This window comes from Malus domestica, chromosome 05 (assembly GCF_042453785.1).
Source record: "Malus domestica chromosome 05, GDT2T_hap1".
NCBI classification, from domain to species: Eukaryota; Viridiplantae; Streptophyta; class Magnoliopsida; order Rosales; family Rosaceae; genus Malus; species Malus domestica.
The window spans coordinates 8,507,915-8,514,865 of record NC_091665.1 but is presented as its reverse complement, the minus strand read 5'-3'; the positions used below and the strand labels follow the sequence as shown (position 1 = coordinate 8,514,865).

At 37.8% G+C, this 6,951-nt stretch overlaps 1 long non-coding RNA gene across 2 annotated transcripts; it reads left to right on the top strand.

The window, feature by feature from the left end:
- Positions 1-393: 393 nt before the first annotated feature.
- On the top strand, positions 394-5,047 carry LOC139195879 (uncharacterized). 2 transcript variants are annotated; one of them, XR_011580949.1, is made up of 2 exons: positions 394-670; positions 4,405-5,047. It is a non-coding gene; the product is annotated as an uncharacterized lncRNA (long non-coding RNA). The 2 variants fall into 2 exon arrangements; XR_011580948.1 differs by having other exon boundaries at positions 4,390-5,047.
- The last annotated feature ends 1,904 nt before the right edge of the window (positions 5,048-6,951 follow it).

Genomic DNA, 6,951 nt, shown 5'->3' with positions numbered 1-6,951 from the left:
ATGTTACCTTTGTGAAATCCCGTTCCTGGATTTCACTGTTATAATCTACGTATTTGTATTATTGAGATTTTATATTATTTTTCAAGAATTTATTTTAATTTGTTTGAATTAAGATTTTAATTAAATTAGTTACGAAGTTTGAAGTTTGGAGATTAATTATTTAAAATCCATGGACCTTTCGAGGTCACAATATATATCGTTGAATAGATTTCGAGATCACGAACGTATAGGTTAAAGCCGCTTGCGAGTATGAGTTTTAACGGTATAGTTACGGATATTTGAAGTTGTGTTACTAATCTTTATATTTTAATTTATTTTAAAACTCCCACATAGTGGGAGAGGGACCAGGGAGAAATGGGAAATAAAAGGGAACGGACATAAAAAAAAAAAAAAAAAAAAAGGGGGGAGATGAGGGTCTGATTTTGACCCCTTTTTGGGCATTTTCGACCCTTTTGACCCATAAACTTGACCCGCTCATATCTTCTTCATCCGAGCTCCATTTTGGGTGATCTTGGTGTCCATGGAAATCTTGAAGAGCCCTATGACCCTGTGGTGTTAGATTTCCCATTTTCTGATCCACTTTTCCAGTTCGAGGCAGCAAAGTCCCGTGGGTTTTCAGCCGATTGTGTCATTTTCCCGGTGATTCCGGCAACCATTTCCTTCGAGTGAGGTATGAAACTTCATCTACTCTTCATAATCTCCAAGTTGGTATGCTTGGTTTGTGCTTTCGTATTCGTTTTAGAGTTGGGTATTTAAAACCCTAGAAACCCGGTTTTCCCCGATGAATTTGGATGGTTTCCGGTTAGAATTTGTTGTTGGCCTAGTTGTGAATAATGTTTCCCTTGTTGAGATCTTCATTCTTGTAAAATATGAGAATTTTTGGAAAAAGTTGGATTTTCCAATGTGTGGCATTCGATTTATGAAATGTTGTTGGCTGAGTGTATTTAGATAGGTCCACCACTTGGATATTCTAACAGTTGACGATACTTTAAATTATTATATTTATATCATTTGTGAATATGGCTTGGTGTTATAAATGCGATTTCTATTGAAATGTGATTTTATATATTTAGCCGTAGACATATGCTTATTAGCATGATTTGGCTTGTGTACTGATGATGGTTGTGATATATGTGAGTTTAATTATCCTTTTAGTAATGTGAATGATGAGTATGATTATTTTCATGACAATGTGATCCTAGAATCCTATTAGAGGTATGTTGTAGCACTTATATGCTTGGGTGACATATTAGTGGTGACCTCGAGAAGTTGATGGTGTAGGCGACTACGTTGTAACTCATAGAGGTTGAGGTGTTGAGTTTACTGCACCATGTAGTAGTTGTACATTGATGGTCCTGCTTGGTATATCCGCATTGGGGGACCATACGCATTCTAGGAGTGATCATGCTTGGTATATCCGCATTGGGTGATCACTACCTACCTGATTATTTTGACCCTGCTTGGTTAATCCGCATTGGGGGGTCATTAGTGGTCCTGCTTGGTTAATCCGCATTGGGGGACCATACTATATATGGATCGCGCTTAGTTAACCCGCGTTGGGTAATCCTTATGGCCATGTATGCTTAGGAGTGATCATGCTTGGTTAATCCGCATTGGGTGATCACTTCCTAATAGTTGTAGGGGTGACTCTGCTTGGTTAATCCACATTGGGGGGTCACTGCCTACTTGGTTACTTTCTTAAGGGTGGCTCTGCTTGGTTAATCTGCTTTGGGTGGGGCCACTTCTTGTTTGGTTACTTATGTGGGCTTCAGTTGAATTGCGTCCCTCTAGCCCTAGTTTTAATGTACATATGAATGATGGTTTTTGAGAATCTTGATGGTTTGAATGGGATAAGTCGTTGGATGTCTGGGTGACTTCTTCGGAGTTGTTAGAGACTTGATTATGTTTTCATATTTACGAACTTATATTTGAGGTTATAAACTATGATCAATAGTCTTTCTTTTTATAGATTATCTCATACTTGTAATTTGGTTCCGTGGAGTGGTCCGGAACCCAGTGTTGTTGGTTTCCGTTGAGTGGTTCGGAATCCTTGCTTTTGCTCATTTCCATAAGGTTATCTTAGAATCCTAGATTCGAGTGAATGAGAATTACGCACAATGGATCTTGTGCATACAAATTAGAATTATCATGTTATTATCCATAACTCAAGTAGGGAATTATGTACAGTTCTTTAATTAAACTCGTGAAATGATGTGCTATCTCACTGATTGATTAACGTAATTAAATATTAATATTGTGCTTCGTGATTCCCTGATATGTTACAAGCTATGGATAGAGATATAATATTGGAAGCATAGTGATTGGTATGATGTAGTGAAATGTGATTTGACTTGTGAATTGGAAATGGTTGTGTCATGTGATTGAAATGCCTATTGAATTGCTTGAGAGATGTGAGATCTAGTAATGGACCGATAACCATTGTGATGGGGATTTGTTGCTCGATATTAGTTCGTTTTGTTGAGTCTTCGTGAATTGAGTAACTTGAATCCTGTCTTGTTCCTTCGAGCTGTAGTTATGCTTCTTGGACTTCCGTTCGGTTCTGTTGAATGGTTCGAAACTAAGTTCTATTTGGATTCCGTTGAGTGATGGTCCGGAATCCCTTATACTCTGCGATTCCGTTGAGTGATGGTCCGGAATCGTATCCTGGTTTGGATTCCGTTGAGTAATGGTCCGGAATCGTATCATTGACTTGTTAGTTCCTTGGATTGATATCAACTTCTGAGATGTAGGCTTCGGCCAAAATGTGTCACTCTAGCCCTGCATTTTGGTATATGATGTGTTGTTGATTGATGTGATTGTGTAATAATGTTGGTTGTGATTTTTGTCATTATAATTAGACTCGTTGACTATTTTGGCTAGAGAATAGCATGGTGATCCATTGATTGTTCTTTGAGATGTTGCATATTATGAAATGGAGAATCATGTGAAATGTAGTGATTTATATGAAGGATGAAGTGGAAAATATATGTGTGGGCATAGCATACCTGCGTGCATGACAAGATGATAGTTGTGTATGGCTTATGGTTGATGCGTAGTGTGGTACTCTATGTTTTTTTTTCACTATAAGTATTTTACGAAAAGATTAAAGTTTGACGAACGTTGAACTACGAATGGCTTGATCCCTATCGAGGGTACGTAGGCAATCTAACGAAGAGGTTAGATGCAGGCATAAATTGTACGAAAAATGCTATGAAATTTGAATCTTGATTTATGCTTTGTACATATCCCGGAGGCGGGGTATGTTAGATGTACGGGTATTGGTGACGTCACGTGTCGATTCTGGACGTATGTTGGGATCGGGGCGTGACAACCTTGCCACATCCACATTATTGCCAAGATAGATGTGATCAAATACATGCTGTCAAAACTAATGCTGACTGGGAGGATTGGAAAATGGATCCTAGCACTATCCGAGTTCAGTTTCCAATACGTGCCTCAAAAAGCAATCAAGGGACAAGTAATCGCAGACTTCTTAGCTAAGCATCAAAAGTTCCAAGAAGAAATTATCAACATCCCAGGAACTCTGGAGGTGGCCAGCATGTGGATCATACCAAACAAAGCCTTCTAGAGCAAGGAATAGTGGATCTAGCAGGAGATAAAAAAGATAACCAGCCTTTAGATTACTCCCTGAAAACTGTATTTTGATGGGTCCTGCACTCAGAATGCTGCTGGAGCTGGGATTATTATCATTGATTCTAAAGGTACTCACCACTGTTAGTCATTCCTCCTAAACTATCAAGAGACTACCAACAATCAGGCAGAGTATGAGGCATTGATAATTGGCCTGGAGATCTTGATAGAGTTGGGGGCAACTGGAGTTGAAGTATTTGGTGATTCAGAACTAGTGATCAATCAATTAAATGGAGAATACAAATGCAGGCATATCACTATAGCTGGTTATCACTTAGCGGCCACTCAGTTGTTGAGTTATTGGGGCACAAAAATATCAGTTAGCTACATCCCTAGAGAATTAAATGCGATTGCCAATGAAATGGCACAATTAGCTTCTGCAGTACCAATTCAAGAAAGGAACTTTGAAGGGAATATAGAAGTTCATAAAAGAAATCTCATTTCTATCTTTGAAAGGGGATTCAGCCTAGATGTAATGACTAAAGAAATAAAGATGAAGGATTGAAGGACACCTATTGTCTAGTATTTAAACGATCCATCTTTCCTCATAAGCAAGAAAAATAGACGATAAGCGACTAAGTATGTCATGTGGGATAAAACCATGTTAAGAAAGACTCCAGATAGACTCCTACTGATCACTCATATATTTCATGCATTTATACCATCCATTTCTAAAGTCTTTGTAATGTTTTTGTGTTAAAATTGTGGCATTTTACCTTACCTTGTGTTAATGTGCAGTTAAATTTGTTTTAGGATCAATTTCAATTAAAAGGAAGAAAAGAGAAGACACGGACAAAGGATGACAGAGAGGATGGCACACGGATAGAAAAGAATAAAAGAAGAGGATAGTGGGATGGAGACTGATATATAGTGGGATAGCATGGCAGAAAAGAAAAGGGGAAATAATATAAGGGGGCATCAAAAGGCAGGATAGAATGGAATAAGAAAAACTGACAGAGGGGGAAGGCATGGCATAATAAAGGGCGCAGAAATTTAAGCAGAAAAACAGAATGGAGAGAGCACTGAGGCAGTGCGGAAAAGAAAGAAAAGAAAAAAAAATAATAAAAAAAAACGAAAGAATAAAAGAAGAGGAAGGCAGTGCGCAGCATGAGGTGCGGAAGAAGAGGGAATTGGTGCGCACAGAAAAAGAAAGAATAAGTCAGGAGCAGAAAGAAAAACAGAGGGCAGTGAGCAGAGAACAGGTGCAGAGAAAGAGGAAGTCAGGAGCAGAGAGCAGACGAACGGAAAGCTCGTCTTGTAAAAACTGGTGTTTTCTTTCTTTGATATTTTTTTATGGATTATTTCTTATGTATTAATACAAGTATGTGTAACTAATTTATTTTGCTAGAGTGAGACCATGAGCCGCAACATGATTACGTAAATTTCTCTTTCAATTGCTTAAGTGTCGTTAATTGCTTGCTTTGATATTTTCAATCTCTAAATTAAACTATCTATGTGTCTTGATGCTTGATCACCATTAGGATGCTTAGAAAAGTTATCGGATGCAATTTTGAACGAATGTCACGTTAAAATTGGTTATGCTTCTTGTGATTGAGGATTGTAATTTAAGGTAAATATCATACTCTTAGGGTTTACATGGTTTAACAAAAGGATTTTCATCAAAATTAATGAATCATTTATGTTTATATTTAATCCAAATGTCATGGATAAATTGCATGTAGTGGTATGCGTTTTAACTTGAATGTCACAAGTAAAACATACACAAGGAAAACCCAACCTTCAAAGCATATATGTTTTCGATTACTTGAGCAATTGGAAGAGCCACGTAGGAGTGTTGTTGGTAAAGGTTGAACTCTAGCATATTGTCAATCTAATTTTCTTAAATTAATTGTATTATCTTGAGTTTATATTTTTTTAATTGTTTTGTTAAGTTGAATCATCGTTCCTATAAGCAAACTCCCATTTTAGATATTTGTTTAATTCACATCCAATAATATTTAGTTTTGTGGAATTAGTGTAGTTCTTAGAGTTAAATAAGTAAATACACAAAAACTCGTAAATTGTTTATATCAGTCCCTGAGGAGATTGACCTTGCTTGAGCCATTCTATACTACAACACTTGTTCTCTTGCAAGAATTTTCTATGGTTTAACCCTTTGTTTTACAAGTGGTAAAATCGCTATCACCTACTGAAGTGTTTAGACCAAGAAGAATCCATGAAGGTAATGGTTGAAGTACACGAGGGAATCTGTGGTGCACATTAAGCTGGAAATAAAATGAGGTGGTTGCTCATAAGATATGGCTATTTCTGGCCTCAGATGGAAAGAGACTGTAAAGTTTATGCCCAATGATGTAAAGAATGCCAGAGATATGGACCTCTCCAACATGTGTCATCGGTACCCTTAAACCCCGTGGTCAAGCCCTGGCCCTTCAGAGGATGGGCGATGGACTTCATCGAGAAAATTCATCCAGCTTCTAACAAAGGGCATACGTTCATAATCGTGGCAACGAACTACTTCACCAAGTGGGTAGAAGCTTCGGCACTGAAGACCATAACCTCAACTGCGGTCAAGAAATTCATTAAAAACAAGATCTTACACAGATTTGGGGTGCCCGAGATAATTGTCACAGACTGCGGGCCATTTTTATTTCAAAAGAAGTAGAGGAATTTGCGAATAAGTTCAAAATAAAGATGGTTCAGTCCAGTCCTTACTACCCCCAATCAAATAACCAAGCAAAAACCAGCAACAAGATCTTAGTAAACATTATTAAGAGAATAGTGGCTGAGAGTCCAGAGAAATGACATGAAAAGTTGAGAGATACTTCCAAAAGGGCAGCAACTGGAACTACTCCTTATGCTCTAACTTTCAGGCAAGATGTCGTGCTTCCTATAGAGATTAATGTAAGTTCTGTTAGAATTCAAAATCAATTCGGGCTACACAATGAATAGTACATTCAAGCTATGTGTCAAGGAGTTGAAGATCTTGATATAGCCCGAATTGAGGCTCTAAATAAAATTCAACAAAGGAAGGAAGTTGTTGCCCGAGCATACAATAAAAAGGTGAAGTTGAAGAACTTAAAAAATGTAGAGTTAGTGTGGAAGGCAATTCTCCCAAAGGCAATTCTTCCTTTGGGAGCTCAAGTTAGAGGTTTTGGGAAGTCGAGCCCAACTTGGGAAGGTCTTTTCATTATTCACCAAGTATTGGACAACGGGGGATATTACTTGGCAAATTTGGAGGGAAGTTTACAGAAGCATCCAATTAATGCTAAATTCTTAAAAAAGTATCACCCAACCTTGTGGGATGTTAGAGATTGTTACATTGAAGAAGTGTGGGCATTA